We start from the raw sequence: 22,042 nt of genomic DNA, 5'->3' as shown, positions 1-22,042 counted from the left end.
CTTTTTTCTTCAGACATATCCGATTAGAGGATCAAGCAGGCTTCTTTCAATAAGTGATGCCAGCATACAATTGCTCTGAAGGCGAAAATATTTCTCTTTGTCGGCGAAACTCTATTCACCATTGTGTTTCTTTACGTTGACAAATCACATCACATTCCAAGCTCTGGGGATAATTATTTCCAGCTAGACAAATGAGCACATTTAGGTATATATAGCGACCAGCGTGAGGCAGAGAATGAAACGAGAGGCATCCGGACTCGATTGCACCGTGTGGCATTGTTCTCCGAGGTCGTAGGGCAGCAGAAACGCGCGCCTCTTCCGACTTATCCATCAACGCCGGAGGACTTTCAGAATGCCCCATTGGAGAGTGCGGAATTCTCATTGCCCAGGCAGGCGGACAGACCGGTGGCGCTCGATCTAGGAGGAAATTGCATAGCCCCTATAGAAGGGGAAACCACCTTATAAAGGCTATTGCAGCGTATCAGAATTGGCTCGCCTACCACGTTTACCCGGCATATATTCGCGAAACCATACACACACCCCGCTTCCTTGAGCCGACGCATCGCCAAGACCGAGCGTGGGCGCTTTCGTAACACTGTCGGCCAAACCAGGATGTCAAAGTGGCGGAAAATAAAGAAAGAGAGGCAACAAGAAAATGCACGCGTCTCCTTTCTTCTTCCTCTTTTATTCTCTCTACACGCTCTACGCAATGTGGATCGCATGTGTTAAGAAGGTGGGAAAAAACGCTGCCGGTTCCAAAGTTTGCGAGCGCTCGCGTGTCAGCGCTTGTTCAGGTGGTGCTCCTTCAAGCGTGGAGAAAAAAAAATCCGCGTCCGCACATGCTGTCTCCGGGGTACACTTGATTAGCACACGGCGCGGCGCGTGCCGACATAAATAATGCGGGGCTTTACGAGCCGTATATAGCAGCGGAAGGGCCACGGGAAACGACGCGCTGGAAGTACACGTGCTCGCAGGACTTCGTGTCACGGTGCGCCGCCCAAGAGCGGGCGGCAGTACCAGATGTGCGCGCAGAGAAGTCCGCGTATCACTAGCAAGGACCATGCGGCTCCTTTAGAGCTATGCAGATGCCAGGTGCAGAGCGCCGTTACATATGCGATTAGAGCGTGTGCATTCGGGACACGTTTGAACCGCTGGTGTCATCATGACCTTGCACGACACGAGCTATTATATGGCCACAGTTAAGGTACCACACCTGAGCGTCCATTTACAGTGGCTACAATCATAGCTCGACTCGGAGGCGCCATATTGTAGAGTTGTGATATTAGAACTTGGAGAACGAAATGACGAGTTTGGTATCTGTTAAACGTCGAAGCTGAACGCCGATTTCCGGAACTTATAGGCATGCAGTGTCCTATAAGTTCTCATCTGTGCGCTAAAAATTAGCACATAACTTGAGGTTGGTCGCAAGGAAGGTAGTGATCGTTGTCTATATTTAGAGCAGTTGGCCGCAGTAGCTCAGTGGTGTGAAATATCTAAATTACTTCAAAGATTTGTATACTTTTTTTACATTCCTAAATCGTCTTAATTCAATCGTGCCTGAAGGCAAATTAATTAGCATTCGGGCCAAAGAAAGTTACAGAACTGCATATTTATCAATCTACAATTACACTATGTTCCTCTCGTGGCTTTTAATTTCTTTTTTTTTTTATTTTGCGCATTCATTCTTAGTAATTTTTTCTTCAAAGCCATTCTCAGTCACTTCCACCTTTGAGCGCTTGCAGTGGCAGACGCTTCCTGGTTTTCCCTCCTGTCTCCAACAACGGCAACCTGCTATGGCCGGGCAGGTGGAAAAATTCCTTGTTTTCTTCACTATAGGGCCTGTAATGTTAACGCATTAAAAGGTGAAGAACGAATTCCCGTCGAGCTTAGGTAGGGAATGCCTTCAATACACTCTTCCATCTCTTCCTAACAGGTATATCCACATTAACCTCCATTTGTTTTCTTTTTCACGTCGTGAACTACATAATTTGTTTTTGAATAACATGGTTTAAGTTTCATTATGCATACATATTGCTGTTTCGTGTATTCTCTGGTGTTTCCTTGATGTGCTTGTTTTTAAAATTGTATAAACGCTTGTGTTGCTCCTTGCCAATAATTAGGATTGTAGACGTCAAGCTGCCTAAGGGCAGCATTTTTCTACGATTTCTCCATCTGCAGTGTTAGACGGGAAATAAACTTTGACTTGTACGTCGTCGAAAAGCTGCCCATACTATGCCCAAAAATATGTAAAGGAAAGAATGAGCCCGTTGACACAATGGCTAAAACTACATCCTTATGCAGAAATATTGTTCCGGCAGAAAAAAGTGCAAACAAATGAATGACGCTCGAAACGCCGCGGCTAGTGAGGTGTTATACTACAGATTCAACAAGCTTATCGTTTGTTCCTCGTACACGCCCAGTCCAGTCCTTATGCATGCTTTGTAAGACCGTATACATACGTCCACTGAGAGGCGCGCGCGCGCGCGCGCACACACACACACACACACACACACACACACACACACACACACACACACACACACACACACACACACACACACACACACACACACACACACACACACACACACACACACACACACACACACACACACACACACACACGCGCGCGCGCGCGCACACGCACACGCACACGCACACGCACACGCACACACACACACACACACACACACACACACACACACACACACACACACACACACACACACACACACACAGCTACAAGTTTCGTGTACAAGCCGGTTGCTATAAGGCCGAGAACGCCAGAAACGACAAGACAAGCCAGCGACACTTCCGCGTCGCCCTTGCTTCGCCGAAATATGCACCTCGCACCGAACACGCTTTCGTGTCGGCGTTCGTCTTGCATCCATGGCGCAGCACATGCACCACTTCTGTACAGGAGCAACAGCGGCGACCGACCGAGAATATCCCCCTTTTGGGTGAGTCACGCGTCAAGGACACACCGAAGCCCGAGCGAGGGACCTCCTGTATTCTGGCGCGGCTGCGTTGCTCCACGACAGACGTGGCCAGTGCCAAGGCCGGCTGCGGTGGCGGATCACAACCAGCTGGCCAGGCTCTGGTCGTTTGCCGAGATCGGACCAGATTTCGCCCGAAGAACCCTTAATGGAACGAAACGGATGCCCGGAGAGCGCCTCGATGCGCGGCGGTGCTCACAAGAGCGTCGGCCGGATCAGGATAAGCATGCATAACGAGCTAGGGATGTCGTACACAATGAGCCGGTCTCAAGAAAGAAAAAGAAAAAAAGCCCGTTTTCCCACTATATAGGCAGACAATGGGAGCCGCCGTTAAGAGCTCGTGCGGACTCATCTCTATAGATAGCAGCACTCAGATGGCATGAGTAACGAGCCAAAGGCGCTATGCACGGGACAACGCACCGCTCAGTCCTAGGGTAAACAAAGATCTTCCCAACGATGCGCTGAACGCTGTCGAGGTTCACACCTCTAAGTCGTCAATTAGGTGATGAATAAAGAGATAGCGATACGCATTTGTTGGCGTCCTCGTGCGAGTCAAGTTCTATGTCACGCCGCTACGGGTGAGAGGTTATGTGGTTAGGCTAGTGCCTCCAAAGTCGCGACGAGTACAGCGCCATTCTGCGCGGCCGCATTTCGGTGGGAATAAAAAGCAAGAGCAGTGGCGTGCCTCCTACGATGTCAGCGTGCATGAAAAAAATCTCCAGGAGGCCGGAATCTATCCAGTGTCTACCACTGCTAGCTGTGCCTCATACAGCCGTACCGAGCTTCAGGACCAAAAGATCCCCTTGTACTTCACACCATGTGCGGCAGGCTACATACTCCGGCTGCATACCACATATCGTATGGCACCTTTATTTCATGTTCTCAGCGTGTAATCTTATACAATCTAAAGAGACGCAGGAGTTACTCCGCCACTCCCACTATATAGACCTTATGTCTGCATCAGAGAAAAAAAAAAAAAAAAAAGAAAACAGGCAAGATCGAGACAAATAAAAAGGAAAAATGAATGTACTTCGCTAAAAAAAGAACTGGCACATCCCTAGTGCGAAAAAAGCTGCAATAAGGGCAAGTATAAAGCTGCGATGTAGATACCGATTTTGCATCGGATCGAACATAGTAGATGTATTACAAACGGATACCTGTCGCAGAGGAATGCAAAAGAAAATGAACCGGATGTCTTGCGCAGGAGATTGAAGCAGGATATCCTCTTATTAACGTCAGACACATTACTGGCTTCGTTAAAAGATTCCTCACTATGTCCCGGTGAAGAGAGATAAGATTCCTGAACTTGTTGCAAACGCCGCATTCTCATTACGCACAGCTGTACTGCATACGTCATTCCGCCCTAGACGACGCCAGTCTCCAGTCGGCAGTGCGCACTCCCGTTCGCAGTGCAACGTGCCCCTACGTCGCAATTAGCCATCGAACGCTTCAAGGACCTCGTCGCTGCACTTGATCTCGTTTCACGCAAATTATCCTGCCCCGTTTATTATACCCCGCGCCGCGATATGCGGAAACGAAGTGCTTGATGCGTTGACGTATGTAGGTATACTCTCCACCGACAGCCCACCCACGTGAACTCCGTCCAATGGCTCCGGTGACAATAGTCCACAGCATATATGCATTTCCATCTTCGACATTCGTGTAATTGGTGAAGTACGTTTTCAAATCTACTTGGTTAGAGTATGGAGTAAGGAAGGTGAGAATGAAATTGCCCCTATTGGTTTAATTACTGGTGGTTATCGACGCGCGTTCGGACGTCTTCGCAGCCCAGTCCTTCTCATTTCCTGTATTTTTCCGTTCGGCCAATGGCTCGAGGGAAAAGCGTCCTTCGGAACGCGCTGATCAGTCGCCTGAAGGCGAGGCGACGACTGCAGTTTCGCAATTACGCGCTGGCGGCTTCTCTGTTCCACGCTCCGTTATAGCTCCGGGAGACACCTGGCAACAGCTCCGAGATCGCGTGCTTTCCTGTGCGGGCTTTATGTGCATGCCCAGCATTTGCATTTGTTTCTGTCCAGAAGCTGTATACTTTTACATTTACTTTCAAGGCCTCGTATATTGTTGACAAAGATTAGAAAGAATTCAGTGCTTTTAGAAGGGTTAGCACCACCTCTGATTGTGAGCGCTTACTTGGCACGCCGCGTACACCTACATTGCATCACTACCTCTTCAATGTCTGCGGCTGACAGCACTGGAGAGCTTACTCCATTACTTACACCTTATCTTTCAAGTAACCGGTCAGATTTTAGCGTGATTTAGTAAATTATGCATTTTCATTTCTTTAAAGCAATCGAATGCGTCGCATGTTGATTCGATGTCGGCCGAACGATATCGTGAGCCTCATTTTTGTCTGTTTGCCGATTTAGGAGGGGGTTATGGGGTCAGAAAAAGTTGGTTAGCGACTTTAGCTTGCTAGAGGCAATGGCCACTAGGGCTGGTATAATATTGCAAATCTATCCTAGCCTTGTCGTCCGTTGTGTCAGAGGCAAGATTCGAGGTACAGTCGGGGCGTGGCATTTCTTAAGCTGACGATGAAAAGAAAGTATGGTAGCACCCGCTAAAAGCCAAGTGCTTAGAACTGTGGAAATTTATTTTGAATCATTGGTAGCGCGGGATAAACGCATGTGATTGGTCAACTTTTGCAAGTGATTGGTCGTGATTGCACGTCATTGGATGCACATGATATTGGACGCACGTGATTGGTCAATTTTACGGTACCTTGAATGCAAGTGCACGCATTCTATATATAGGCTGTCTTCGTTCTCTTCTACAAAACTTCCTGGATAATGCGAACAAGCAATTAATATGCATGTTTGTCCATACATGCATACAAGTGGACGGCGGAAGCAGCAGAGGCTCGAGAGCTGTACCGGTATGCCTGGTTCAGTCAGCATTCCCGTTAAATCGGTTTGCGATTAAAGTTTCAACAACGTCCATACAATGTGCGCTTGTGTGGACATGGCTGCTCCTTATGGGTATCCAGGTGGGTACAATTCCTCACAAAAGTATTTGTAAGTAAGTCTGGCATGCAAAGCGCAGACTAATAAGCAGATTTGAAATGAAATCGTTGCATCTTGCGGCAACAATATGAAGTCTCTATGAAATACATAAAGCTTCTGAACTTGCATAAGGGTCAAGCTTCTTGCATTCTTCTATATCGCTGGTGCTTAGAACAAATTGAAGGTGAGGACGGCACTCCAGACTCTTCCCAACCTCCGAGTATAGGTTTTCTAAAGAGGTATCTTTAGTACACCCCATACATGACTTCGAAGTAAATCCCTTGGACTGTATAAGTGTTACAAGTCCTTAGGTCTTAACCTGGCTGTACCTAAACGCGAAAGAAATCCTAGTTTTAGGCACCGCTGTACAACACAAAGGGGGTCAGTCTTCTCAAAAACAGGTAGAACCTTATACAATGTTATCATTCATGGCCAGAGCACCGTCTCTAATAGATCAGAGTAAATAATACGGACTACTTTTGTTGCAAAGCTATACACCCAAAATGAGGTACAGTGTGGTAATTAAGCAATAGACTCCCCCCCCCCAAAAAAAAAAAAAAAAAAAAAAGGATGTTCGCCTGAAGTTCCTGCTACAGATACAATACCTAGGTTCTTCCTACGTATATATTTGCATGTATGTAAAAATTCCTATCATATCGTCACGCGGTGGTAACAGTGTCGTAGACGACTAACGAACAGACAGTTGTAGGACTGGAATCAATTCTTTATTGGGCTCACTTGCACCCGCAAGAGAACTAAGCAACTCGGTGGCGCTGATAGCAGCAAGCGTGCTCGTTGGTCGCCGTCATAAGAATGCCCGCTGCATTTGACAGTGCTCAATTTAATGTCAGCGCAGAAACATCTAAACAAAGCCGCAAACAATGGCTAGCATAACCTGGAACGTTGAGAAACACACCCGAGTGGCTGAAATCTTCGTGATACATCTCGGCGCATCTGGCGCGACAAACAAAATGATAAAGCTGCGTCTGGTGACAACGAGTATGAACGAACAAAGAGTACAGAATCGATCCGTGCGCTACAATCACAGTGATAAAACCGCATGCCAGCGGCTGTCGAAAAATGATAAAAATTTGAATGGTTAGCGGCAATATGTATTCAGAAAAAGTGGTCATGTAATTCAGAGCGATATATTTAGCAAGTGGGCTGCCGTTAAAATGCGAGTATTCACAGGAAAGGTTTTACTTACATAGAAATAACTGAGGAAAATAACTGCAAGACTTTTGGCACTTTGCCTTCTGGGACGAAAGGGATAGCGATATCAAAACTGTGGCGCTTCATCAGTATCGGCATACTTAAAAAAAAAAGAGACCACATTAAATAGTGCTTGTATCACAACATAGTTAGTTGCGCATTCTTAGGATAGCCGAACGTCCAGACCACGTGATTCTTATGACGAAGATCATATGTTCATAATTAGCCACCGTATATTCGCGACAATTTACTGTGATGACGTAACACGCGGACTCCATTTGTCCAAAGGAGGTCCACCGAACGTGTGTGGCTATACCACTGCACGCGTCTTCCTTCAGAGGTGACCGCAATTTTTTTTTTATTTAGCCGGAAACTTAAATCTTCCATGAAAGCACAGACGGAGAGGTTCAAGGCAGCTGCACTAACTAAACACTGCAGGAGCTGCAGGGACGGCGGCCACCGCAAAGAGATGCCGCGGCTTCTTCTCCACCTTTCTTTCTGATCTTCTTTCTGATATAATTAAGGAGTTACAAAGAAATATACCCAACTAAGGCAGCAAAGAGAAGATTACTTTGTTAGTCACATTCGAATTAGTCATAAAGCATAAATGGAAACGGGCCGCTTTAACATGACTTGCGGGAAATCCCCTTTCTTGCCCCCTGACCCTTTGAGGGGAAACTTCGCGAATAAGATGATAAAAACGATTTATGCTCATATATACGATGAACAATGCTACACATAGATAAGTGTCCATGTAAACCTATCGCTAACTAAATTATCTTCGTGTCATAAGATTTTAGACAGGAACTTAGCAATGTCCCCGCGCAACCACCCCTCCCCCAAGCTGTTATTTTGGAATTGTTCTAACTGAGTGTGACTTCCCCCCCCCCCCCCCCCCCCGCCCCCCGTCTCTTTTCTTGCTGATTTAAGAAAGCTTCTCCCAAAAATAACATCTACGTACCTGATATAGGGCTAATATTGACACATGCGAATTTCATAAGGGAGATTTAGAATAAGGGGACTCAACCGGTTAGGGGGATAGGGTAATAGCGGGCCAACAATGCGCACGAGCGAATTGCTGCTATAAATGCGGTAATCACTCCAGGCATGCGCACTCGCCCCCAGCGCTTACCCCATTCCCTAAAACGATACGGTCACCCTATTCTAGGTCTCTATTATCGATGATTTTAACCTCAACTATACTGCCAGTGACAATAATATTTTCTGCTAAGAGACTTAATTGGAGAAATGGGGTCCACAAAAGCGGCATGGTTGCGCAGTTTTGTGCGCTGTGTTTCGACAGGCCAACTCTCGGGAAAGCCCTGCACGTGTAAGCCCATCTACGTAAGTACCTGATATAAGGGTTATATATTGACATATGCGAACACGTGAAAGACCTGACACGTGACACGTGTAATGCCTGACGCAAGCGTGGCACGTGTAAGCTTTTACACGTGCATTTATTACAGCTTTGAGCGACGCTGTATTTGAAGGATACCGATAAATGCTGCCTATATGACATCCTTTTACGTCATTTAATACTCTGAACGCCTCCGAATCGTCACGAACAGACTGTGCTGGCCACAACAGCCGCCGTTAATTTTCAACTTGCTACCCCACACTCAGGACTTCAGAAGCAGGACAGGTTGCTCATTGCGCGACCCCACAATGCTCGTAGTGAGGTTGCTTGCACGAATTTTTACCTCTTCGAGGATGAAATGCGCAACTGCGCGAACCGAATTCATGACAGGCAGACTCGAATTGACGTGCAAAGTGTCAACTAACGAGATGTTGGCTCAAGGTCTTCTCTCTACGTACACCCCAAACACACACACACACGGCGACCTTAAAACACGTCGTGACGCAGTCCGAAAGCTGCCGGGGCAGAGTCAGAAACGTGATAAGGGCGAGACGGAAGGTTGCATCTAGACGTTTTTTGGCAGCTGGCAATGAGTGCGAGAAACCGGGAGACGCACGGGAGGCGGAGAAGGAAGGCGTCACTTTTTTGGCAGGGAGGCTTGGAACTTGTCCGCCGCCTCCACTAGTCAAGTTGTGCTTCTACATCGGCGCCCTCCGTTTCAGGAAGCGGATGTGCGAGTCTTAAATTCCAAAGCGAAGCGCCATATGAGAGGGCATATCTGTCTTCTGTGCATTAATTCCGTTTTTCCGCTTTGCAAAGCTAACTGTAAACAAATTTCCCCGTGCGTATGCACTGGCTACATGACTTTGCACGGATTCCGCAGCCTTGGAGTAACCCTAAGCAGCACAGCCAGGCAATATATATATATATATTCAAACGAAAGAAGGCGTGAAAGCAAAACACGTCTTAGAGGAGAAAAGAGAGCGGCGGGATGGGTGAGTGTGGAGGTCGCAAGAGAAATGATGCGAACGCAACGGGGCCACTGAAAACAAATGCACACGTGTAAAACGGTCACATAAACCTGTGTGGCGCCGCCAGCAATGAAAGTTTCTTCAGAGAACTCAAAAATTTACTTTTTATGGGGCACGGGATGGGCAGAGCACAGCCCGCTGCTGGCGTCTTGTCCGGGATGACCAGTCACTATTGCTGAAGTCGTCGATTTAGGCAGTCTCATAAATATTGCTTAAACAAAGCTTGAAAGCATCGACTCATATATTTGTATCAAGGTGATTTTCCTGCCCCAATTCCAGCGCTTCAAATTAATCCCCTTCTGTTTTTGCCCACTCGCTTCACAATCTGTCTGTAATCCGATCTCCCGCTGTGGTGACTGCGTATGCCCAAGTGAAAAATAAGCGTTCGTCGGCATTTCTATGTTCGCCGACGAAAACGCGTCGCGCAAGTTTATTGCCTGTTGATCGAAATCGGGGAGAGAAAAGCAGAAGATGGAGCTGCAGTGACTGAAGGTACCAGAGGACAACGCAATGAAAACGCTGAACGATAATCTACGACGACCTTTCTTCTACTCCGCGGCACCTGCCTTTTTTTCGCCACCCCCCCCCCCCCCCCCCCCCTAAGTAATAAATGGTCGGGCAGGGAGCGACCGGCAGACATTATTATTATCGAATCCTTCTGCATTAGAGACCCAATGACCGCGTAGCTTTCCCGGCCACTGTTGCGTCTTCGATCGCCGCGAGGAGAAAGGCTACCAGCCTCATAAGTGGCTGCGCAATATTATCTAATGCGAGTTCGCCCATCCTCCCTCCAGCAGGGAAGAGACAGGAACGCGGGTGAAAGTGCACGGACAATGTAGGAGGGAGCGGATGGCGCCAGAAAAATGCTCAGCAATGCATTCCGGAGTGCAATGCGACTGCGCAAAGACAAACAAACAAATTGCAAGCGAAGGGAACAAAAAAAGCGTTTCCTCTAGGCAGTGCACGGTAATCGACCAGGTAACCCTTTCGTTTGTGGCAAAGTAACCTTTTCGAACACACGCACAGACGCCGCCACACTGGGGGGGGGAGCTCAAGGTAATAGCTGACTTCGGCCGCCCGCTGACTGCTTGCAGTCAGCACGGATGCATGTCTTCCGATCTCAAGGTCCGATAATGGGTTGTTAGCCCGCGTTGCTATTTATACACGGCTGCCCGCCGCGGGCCCCATTGCCTGAGGCGACCCCCCATAACACTGGCTTCGGCTGTTGTGGCTGTGTGGCAAAGATTTGTGCGTGCGACGAGCACGAAGAAACAGGTTTGTTGTTGCTGCTAGCTGTATCTTCAGCACTCTTCTTCTCTGTCACCCCCCCTTCTGGCTTACTCAAACGCAAGCCCCTCGTCCAGATTCCTTGGAAACCTCTTAATTTTGGAGTGCAGCGTGTGGTCCGTGGACGTTACTGGTGTAGCGTGCTTTCAAACGGCTTGCCGCAAACGTATAGTGTTCAAGCATAAGCTCGTTCCTGGATGTCCGGATTTCCCGTTTCAGGTTCGTTAAGCCGATCACGAAACGTTTATTGGCTTCTAGCGAACTATAAACGCCGGTTTCATAAGGTGCGCATAGGGTGAGGTGAGCGCCCAATGCAAACCATAACCTTCTAAGAAGCTACCGATATCTCTGATGGTGCTCAACGCGGGCATGCGATGTGCCGGAATCCTAACCCTTCTTAAGAATAATGGATGCCCCAAGCCGGCACGCGCCTACGAAACCCACCGTTCCCGCTTCCTGGAACGGCGCCGCGAACAGCTGCATATGGCACCCTTAGGTCAGCTCACATCGGAGGTCATTGAAATCTTTAAGCGTATAATTTGCTACGGCTGGGGCACGTTAGCTGAGCAAAATATGGGGTAGAAAAAGGCTTGTGCGCGTCTACGTTATTGCCCGCTTACCGGACACATCACAGCCGAAGAAAATGGTGAAAAAGAGGGCGGCCTACTCGACGCTCGCACAACACGACGATCAATCACCTTCCCCCCATCTCGGTTCTCTCGGTGGGTCCGTAACAGAGACGTGTGCAGGAATGCGCCCGAGATGGAAAGGCTAGGACACTGAAGGATTTGCTGCGTGTTTTCGTATATACGAGATCGTCTACGCGCGTGTCGTGTACTAAATTACACGGTCCGAGCATTCCGATAATCTTGCTCGGGTAACCTGCTTCAAAAGCGAGCACAACAGTAAGTCGGGAAGAGTGAAAAAGTGAAACTCAGAACTGCAACTTCTGGGCGCAGCAGCGATGGCAGCGACGACGCGTATACCGCGGCTCTTATTACCGGTGCAACCCACAACTCGAGACAGGGTGATCGCTTTTCCCCACAGCTCCCGACGTCTGCGGCGATGTGAGCTCCGCAGGGGTCGGTCTCGTCGGACACCGACCGCCCCCTCCAGCTCTGCTTTGGCGACCTCCGAAGGTCACCCGGGTCCTCCTAAGTGGCGCGAGCCTCCCGTCGGCAGAGACGCATGCGGCGCACGCCGTGAAAGGAGCATACGGCGGCTCGGGAGAGAGTGAAGAAAAAAAATGACATCCGAGGCCGAGGCCGTGACAGACTTGGAAGATCGCGTTTCCTTGTATATTTCTTCTATGATTTTCTTTATTTCCTTCATCTGTCGCAGTGGCCTTATCTTTTATCTGATGCGGGAGCGGCACAGCAGTCAGGCACCGGGTCAATAGAACTCATCGGGTGGTCGCCGGCTCAGCGCTCGTACCTTCTGCTCGGTCAAGACAAGCGAGACGAGCCAAGGTAAAGAAACTGGGGTACTTGATCTCATGAGCTATATGGGTATATTTTTTATCTCCTCGGCTTGCCAGCAAAGCGACTGATCTGGATTAATAGAGCCCAACAAAAGATTCCAATCAAGGCCTATATCACTCACTTTCTCTCTTCCCTCCCCCCTCCCCCCATATTTGGTGGTTGATAGCTAACGAGCATTCTAAACCTGGGTGACTTTTTACATTCCGCGTGGTATATATAGTGCATGATCACTATGGCCCAGACATTCCACCCATGTCTGAAGCGCGCGGTCAGATTGTTGCGACGATATGCAAACCGTTAATGGCGAACTCGTGTATTGCACGAGGAGTTAGCAAACTGTGCTCTCATGTCGCCGACCCGTGCTTGACTGGCCGGGAAACAAAAGTATAAAAAGAAATAAGACAAGAATGAAGGAAAGTCAAGACCCACAGTCATTAAATCGAGCCCCGGCTGACCACAGGCACCGCCTCATCGCTGATGAATGTTGTTTCCCCGTGCGATAGCAATTGCAGCCTGCATCTTAGCCAGCTGTTCGTCGCTGTGATTGCAACAACGATAAACGCGCGCAGAGGTGATATTTAGCGCGAGTGGGCAGTGTGATCAGCGACGCCGTGAGAATGAATGCGCTCGCTGCGAACTCTGCCCGCCGCGACCCCCGCGGAGGTGTGATAGACGCTAGCAGTAAATTTATAACTGCCGGCAATTTATCAGTGCCGTCACCTCGCCTCTTCGTACATCGCACTCGGATCGCTGCACTTCAACGCGCGAATAGTCGAGCGAGAGAGCGTCGTGGCTTCACCACTGGTGTGTGATCTGCTCTTACTTTTCCTCCAACCTTCCACTATAGTTGTTTTCCGTGCACCTCGTGCTGACGCACCTTGCATCACCAACTCTTGTTTGTCTTGGACTGCAATTTTTCAAGCCTGACTCAATGTGGCGGACTCGCGGTTGATAACTGCATTTTTTATTCTTTTCACGCCCCTGAAACGATAACGACGGAGATGAAAAGGAGAAAAAATAAGAGGAGGGAAGCGGGGGCGAGGGGGGGGGGGGGGGGGGGGGGGGGAGATTTAAGAAATATTTGGCCTGTCATTACAGAATAAACTGTCGGGCATATCGTAATGGACATCTAGAGGCGAAGCAGTATTAAGTCGTTCAATCTGCTTTGAGAATGTTTCTATACACCATATAAATCCAAGCTTGGATGGCAATTCTCTGGCTCCACTCTGTGCGCAAACATTTTGATTGGTTCACGGGTTCAAAACATACGAAACGGTTCAGAGTCAACTGCTGGAAAGACAGCAGGAACAACCTGCTTGCGTAGGTTAGGTTCAACGTTTTATTGCAGTTTTGCTCACGTGAGGTTGGTTGGCCCAGCAGCCATCGAATAAATCACGCGTCTGAATATATATGTCTGACACTCGCAGCTAAGCTTCATCGTTAGCTCCTAACGTGCATATGTAAACAAGCACACGTCTCTAGATGCAAGCAACTACGACGTACTCTAATGAAAGATGAGTTCGGAATTTTGAGGATTTCGTCCTACTTTACCGTGCCTTCAAGGAACGTATTGCTTAATTGGTCGCCTTTTAAAGGATTGCCTGTGAGGTCACAAGGATTGCAGTTCTGGCATAGTCAACTGCTAAGAATTCTAAGTGTTAGCCTTAAAGAAAAGGCGGTCTACAGTGTACGTTCGAACTGCGTACGCTGTTTAGTCTTAGATTCCGTTAGGTCTAGCAGCATGTACCGCTAAGTGCCGTTGGCATTGTATGCAACAATTGGCACCATTTATTTGACAACAGCCCCATCAACAGAAGCCAAGCGACGAAGCACGGATACCAACAAGCTGTCAAATTCCATTTGTGATCCCTGCTTAATGATCTGTGTTACGCACTTCTTGTTTGTCTCCAATCAGATATTAGGTTTTTTTTTCTGTTTGCTTCTTTGTATTACCAAAAGTAACTGCGTTCACTGTTCAACAATTTTTGCGCATGTACCTAACTCAGTTATTAGTCATTTGATTAACTGTGTATATATTTTATTTCAACTGCTGCTGTATTGTCTTTCTTAATGCGTTCTTGTAAGTTATATATGAGGTCCCCCGTCATGCAGTCTCTGTCTTTGGGACCTCCTTGCTTATGGCAAAAGCTTCAGCCAGCGCCACCGTGCATGTTCTGGAAAGTCCTAAACTGCATATAGGTCCTTGGCATTGTTAAGGACAAACCGATAATGCTCTGGCTCTAATCAGTTTTATTTTAACGCCGACCTCCAGATGGCGTTGTTCAGCACTTCCTCCTCCCCCTCTTTCGGTCTGAGGTCTTGCATTCAGTATCGCACGCGAACGCGAATTCCAGCGCGTTAACACGCAGTGTCGACCTTCGCGCCGGCGATGAGAAAGAAAATAATTACCCACTTCTTCACACTCGGCGCATACCGGTCCTCTCCATTCGAAGTTTCCTACCAGAGACGCGCGTAAACACAGACAGCACACGACGCAAGCTTCGAAGGCGCGGTCCGCCGAAGTCCCCTCACTCCCCATCCACCACACTGCGGCAGCAGCAGCAGCGCTCTGCTGCTATTGAGGCATCTCAGTAGAACCCGCACAGTGAGTTTCGACATCCCGCGTGAACAAGCTCACACCGTCCGCCGCGGGAAAACTCTCACGGCCTGTGCGATTACAAGTTTGCCAATTTCTAGCGAAGCGTTGTTTTTCGTCCTTGCCCCGTAAATAATGAGTGGCTGGCGAACCAAAGCTGCAGTTCTCTTCTCGTGTAGCTTCGGCCGATGTTTTTCCTGCCTTTTTGCGCGCGACTAGGTACAGCGGTCGTGCAATAGCGTATGAAAAATGCTCAATTTTGTCGTCCGGGAAGCTGAGAGGAAAGAATATGCAGAGAGAACAGTGAAAGAAGTGAACAAAACTGCAAGAAAGACGATGGAAAGAAATAAATATCTGTAGCTGGCGTATACATTGGATCGGTACTGGAAACGAGCAATTTGAGTCTCGCCGTTGTTGTTGGAGCAGCCCGCGGCCCGCGTTTGACGTGCGGCCACATTCTTGCATACGCGGGGAAAGGGGAGGAGGAGGGGGAGCAGAATAGCGTCTGCACGCGTCAGCGTGACACGTCGCGGCGCGGTAAGTCGTCGAACCTCGAGCGCTAGCTAGCCATACGCACGGGTAGGAAAACACGCTAACCACAGGTTGAAGCGCATACTCACGCGTGGCGGCGAACGAAAAACGCAAGGCGCGCCCTTGCAACAATAAAGGGGGGGAGGGGGCTGTGTGCGGCGCGTTCAAAGAGACGTGGCATTATTTCTGTCGCAACACGTCGACATAAAACATCCAGCCAACAGCTGACGTGCTGGAGAGGAATGCTGAACTCGACGACTTACTCTATAGCGTCAGGAAAAAAAAGAAAATAAAGAAAGAAAAAGAGCTAGACGGATAGAAAAAGGCCTATGATAACTCCCTATTTTCTTTCCGTCGTGCACGAGCGATATATATGCCACGAGGATTTTGCAGCGAAATATTGGGGCGCCCAGGCCAGAGTACTGACACACTCGCGAAATGGGTGATAGCAGGGCCGAGACAGCGATGTATTTACATCGCGCCGGAAACGAAAGTACGCACGAACAACCTTGCGGTGCGGAGAGCACCGGAGGATTTTTCTTATATCAGAAGTTTGTTATATGTACATACGGTAATACAAAATGTACTATGCCTGTGGCTACGGATGGAAGTGGCGTTCCTAAGCTCTCCCGAGGTTACGCGCAACATGTATGCAGGAGAAAGCACGGGAATCAACAGTCGCCGCCATAGCCATGTTGGTAGAGCGCACGATGTACTAAGGTCCTGGGTTCGAATCCCACAGGCGAATCCAGCTGCTATTTCCCCTATTTTGTGGTCCATTAATTCGCAGCCATGAAATGATTGCACCCGTTACTTCTTTTTACAAACAACCCAAGTTAGACTAAGCCAACATTTCCGAAAGTTTACACGGCTGCGGTCGTTTTTGGCACCCTTATTCGTACGTCATATGGAGGCGTTAGTTTCTCTGCCCTTGTCTGCTCGCTGTTTTTTCTGTTATTATTTATCTGCTTTTTCACATTGTCTGCTTATTATTCCCTGTTCTTGCTTCACTCTAGCATTGGAATCATCTTGCCGTGGTGCCCTAGCTACAACGTACCCTTCAAGGCCTACCTCAGTTCAACCACATCCTCTGACATCAAAGTCAGTTATGGTAGGCGCACTCAGATCAGGGCCCGTATTCCGAGTTTGCGTCGTTATCGAAAGTGTCGCTATCTCCCCGAACTCGAGTGATCTGATTGGTCGAAACGCTGGAACAAGATGTTGCCACTTTTTCCGGTTCCGTAGCGGCAACACCCGATTCCGGCGTTCCCACCAATCAGATGGCTCGAGGTTACGTGATATAGCAACACTTCGATAACGACGCAAACTCGGAATACGGGCCCAGGACTAGTTAGTCACCTTGGCATCTCGGAAAGTAAAGCTGAAGTACAGCGTTCGAGGAGTACAGCGTTATAGACCGAGCTCATGCTCTTAAAAATCAGAAATTTTGGGATACATCTCGCAATTTAAAGAAAACAAACCGAGAGGGTGTCCACCATTACGCCGAAAACACTCGTTCTCAACATCAGCAGAAGTATTTGGCGACCAGCACGATAGCAAAGCTCAGTTTTATTAGTGCTATCTGTTTAAGGTAGTAGTTATTTCCGCGTTTCACGATGAAATATGCTTTCATGAGATTATCGGTGCGTGTAACATTCTGAAAAGAAATCAAGACTGTATAGGCCATTGGAAGAGAAGCTTGCGCCCACACTCGCGTAAAAGAAATGCGTGGCCGTTGTCTAATTACATATCGAGTTTTGTGCCTCCTCGCTTATATATAGGTAGACCATCTAAGTGTGCCCTCCCGAGGTTTGGGCCCCGGCCGTTACTATTTTGTGACTGCTCATCATTTGCAGTGTCTTGAGCACTTTCGCCTTATCTTCCATATAACCGCTCATGAGAGTGTTTCAATGCGAACTGCATTCCTAGGACGAGAACAAACAATTAAAGAAGTGGACTCATTATCGCTAAGGGCCTCGTCAGGTTGTCATCGGATTAGAAAAACAGTTGTTCTCGTTTTTGAAGAAAAGTAGCCTTCACGACAATCCATAAGTAGCTCAACATATGGTACATCGTTCTAATGACTATTGACCTTGTACCAGCTCTTAAATATTTAACAAACCGACCACTATATATCTTACAGTATCTCTGAAACGCTCACAAATTTCATCCAACATTTCCATCTAACATTTTTACCGACGAATGAAGGCATGAATTTCAACTGGTTTGTCCTTCTGATTTCCGTAATCTCACATCTGCACAAATAGCTCGCTCTGCCGCAGATAATTTACTCTGTCTCGATTCTCCTGATCGGTCATCTATAGACTCTTCTAAAATTACATAAATATGGCTTCTTGAGATTCCTTCTACATTGCACTTAGACAGAAGAAAAAGTAAGTAAGGTAAATAAAAGAACACTTACCAAGGAGTGGTCCGTCATCTATAGACTACCTTTCTATAGCACATCCATCGCACCCTGAAAGAGTGTTGTGCCGAACATTGGTCGCCATCACTACCAAATGAAAACTGGCAGCTCGTCGCGGGCAGAATCTTCGGCATTGTCTCGCAGTGAATCCACTTGATTACGTATATCTGTTGAAACTTCTACCACGGTGGCTTGCAGCTGCCGTCGGTTCTAACCGTTGTGTCTCCATTAGACATGCTACCTAGCCTTGTGTATCTGCTTACCTTTTCTCCAAATTGTTAACTCCAACATTCGTCATTGCTGATTGTTTTGAAAATTTCTCGCCATTTGCCTTACACTGAAGACATTGTCTACGGTATATTTGCTAGACAATAGCTGATCTGTTGGGGACTAGTGTTAATCTCTACCAACGGTCGTAAGTTTGAGATGTTGGCAAAAATCATCACTGTGCATGCCGGGTACCAACACAATCTCCTTAGTTCTTGGAGTTCTGACAGCCGCCGTAATAACTGCGCATTCGCCCTAGTCAGATGAAATCCGATTATGAAAGAAGATGGTGCCAAAACTTCTACCAATGTTTAACATTTTTCTGTTATTTATTATTATTATTATTATTATTATTATTATTATTATTATTATTATTATTATTATTATTATTATTATTATTATTATTATTATTATTATTATTATTATTATTATTATTATTATTATTATTATTAGCCGTGTCTTCATAGGTCACAAGAAACATTTCCCCTAAACACCTTACTGCTTACCGCTTACCCTCCTTTACTGCGCTGATTCATGCTTCTCTTTTTCTACGTCCTTTGCAAAGCAATTCTCATATAGCTTTCTGGGTTACTATAAGGGGTGTTTTAAATTTACTCGGTACAATCTTTTTCCGTCAAAAGCCGTGAAAGTTACTCTTATGCGGTCTGCTCCGACCGAGTTTACAGCACGGTGGACATTATTCGCGCAGTAGAGTGCGATAAAAAGATGAATAATTAAATAAAGTTAGCTAGCCAACTTTTCGGCTGCATGTTAGAGGCCTACGCGGGGCCTTGCTTTCCGCCGCCACCGAAAAGCGGCCGCCGCTGCTGGGATGCATGGCCCTTGGGTATAGCAGCCGAATGCAATAATCACTGCGCCACCGCGACGGGGCTGTAATGTACTTTGCACTCCGAGTGTAAAATAGTTGAAAAAAAAAAATTGGAGGACTCCATATGCTGACAGGATTTATTGAATCGCTATTTTCTATAGTACATACAAATATCAGTGCCACGAAACGATGTATCGAAGGCACCTGTCTAAAGTTCCACACTGTCTTACTGAGGAGAAAGGCCTCGCCCTGTATCTCATTTGAAGTTGCTCGCTCGAGAAAAATGAGCCAACTGACCTTTCGGAAACGTCTAAGAAAAAACTGAAATGCCGCATTCGGAAACCAATATCTTGAGGAAGTCGCCTCCCTTGTCGTCCAGAGTGAGCTGGCATTCGTGCGGACAGTGGACATAAGCTGCACACGTGGCGGATGTGGACACCTACAACAGCTTCCTTATATGAAAGCCAGCTTCGACGAATTCTGGAATGGACCCTGGAAGCGAAGTTCGCTGGAATAACACATTTAGAGGTGTCTTCCTTGTCGCGCCTTTCTGTGGAGTCCGTAGGTGTCGAAACGGAAGTGAATAACACGATGTTCTCGCAGTTTTGTGTTTGTTCTCTTTATCCTTCCGACGCCAACGGTATAAAAGATAGCAGACTTGGCGCGTGCGGATGGCGTAAAAAGACACGGCCAGGCTGTTTTTTTTTTTTTTTCTTCTTCTTAAATGAGTCTGGCTTTATGACCTGTTTTTGTGAAGGATTGGAGCCTGTGAACGCTAAACAGTGTCGATTGTGTAGCAGCAGATATGAAAACAATGAGAAACATTAACATGCGGAGGTATCCAAACTGGGTATCACAGGTATCATTACTTTGCGCCCGAGCCGGCAGGCGAGGCTTCCGACATGCGTCCCAGCTGACAACATAACAAGAATAATCGAACGTGAAACAATAATGAACGTGACACGTGCCTTATACCCATAGCTACAAATATAGCCTTAAAGCAACAATAGCTACTGGAAACCTTCACGTATTGCACTCAATATTTCGTTGCTTTTTACCCCCTTAATTCTCGAAATAGTTATAACGTATTTGTTAACATATTTTGTAAAACAGTGGTAAATTATCGTTTTCGTGTCTATTAATATTTTTGGAGAGCCAAACTCGTGAACAGTTTTTGCATTGATTTGCAGTGGTGATCCTGCCTTTGTTACAGGTGTAAAATGTCAAACTGTTGTTTTTGTGCATGCGAATATTTCAACTGTGTCTGCTGCTATTATTATTATTATTATTATTATTATTATTATTATTATTATTATTATTATTATTATTATTATTATTATTATTATTATTATTATTATTATTATTATTATTATTATTATTATTATTATTATTATTATTATTATTATTATTATTATTATTTTTATTATTATTATTATTATTATTATTATTATTATTATTATTATTGTCTTGTAACGGCTTCCTGGGCCTTGTCACGCTGTATTTTCCCAGCATTTAGCTCAGCCAGCCTACCAGAACGAATTCTGGCAAATAAACTAAATTGAATTGAAAATTGAATTGAATATTATAGGCTCCCTAACCTATATGAAGACCTGTCGCCATCTCGTCGGAGCCAAAAATGAAAGTTCTTGCGCCAGCTGGTGCCACACAGGTCTTCGCTTAACGCGTCGTAGCCCTATTCTCGCATTCGGCGCTATCTAAAGCATTCGCGCTATAATCGAACGTGGCGTGTGAGTTACTATACCCAGTAAGACAAATATAGTCTTGAAGTAGCAATAGCTACTAGAAACATCCACCAATTGAACGCATAAATAATGACATCTTCTGCAGCGTGTGCCAGTTTAGGTATATTGCGCTGCTTTGAGCATGGGCAGTTTCAAGAAGGGTTGAACAGTAAGATGTAAGATGAAGAGAGGAATCAGTGCAATGAAAGAAGACAAGTACTGCTTGTCCTCGCGTTTACTCTTTTCTTACCTTGCCTCTTTTTCTTTTCTTTTTTTAAGAGACAAAAAGAATAAAAAAAACTACAGACCCACCCCGAAACAAGACTACCACGAAGATCAGCGATCGACTGCTGCTTTGCCCTTTTGACGGTTTCGAGGTTAACATAAGGTTTCTTATTCGGTTGTTTCAGGCGTCCTTGGTTGAATCCGTTCACGAATGTTGGGAAGTTCCGGATAATACGTTCATGTGTGATTTCATTGTTGATAGTTTTGCACTACAGCTCAGAGCGAAAAGACACAGGCAAGGTAGGGAACAGTACTGCTGCCGTCTGGTTCAAGTCAGACCATAACTGAATGCGTTTTAGGGGATCAGAAGTAGTCAACAGCTTTACCCTCCTACATAACTCTATCTGATTATGAAAACAATTCGTGCTATGATTTATTTTAGATGTTTGATCCTGCACCTTCCACTAGAGCTATACGCACCACGCCTTAGCTGGTATTAAAGCCAGAATTTCCGTTAAACATATGGGAGATTAATAATTCATGTAATTCTCGCAATTCCCGCTCGAATTCCTGTTTTGGAATACCGTCCTTGCTTTTTTTTTAACGAATGGGAGAGACTCGTATAATTTTCATATTTTTGAAATTCTATTAATGAATATGGATGCGTGTCGCGAATCGTTATATTCGGAGTCGAAAAACTTAATTGGTCATTAATGAGGACAGGTTATTTAACAAAATGTCTAGGGAATGGCTGACTATAAGGTATACATTTAGCTTATCTGTGCCCTTTTATACCAGTGCAAGTCGATCGGTCCCGGGAAAACCTTCAATAAAAGCTCTGACGAGATAAAAAGAAAGGCATATTTATTTACAGCGATAACTTAGAATATTGTCGACCTCACAAGGAACGTTATATGCATTGAAAGTTGTGTTTAACAAGAAATAATGGTTAGGGATATAAGATTTCGTGGTTGTATAAGTTGAAGCTGTGTGAGTAAGCGCCACTCTGTGCCCAGAGGTTCTCTGCAGTGCAGGAAAGGCTG

This window comes from Amblyomma maculatum, chromosome 4 (assembly GCF_055883805.1).
Source record: "Amblyomma maculatum isolate TAMU_Amacu chromosome 4, ASM5588380v1, whole genome shotgun sequence".
Lineage (NCBI taxonomy): Eukaryota > Metazoa > Arthropoda > Arachnida > Ixodida > Ixodidae > Amblyomma > Amblyomma maculatum.
The sequence above is the reverse complement of the archived record's forward strand: the minus strand, read 5'-3'. Positions refer to the sequence as shown.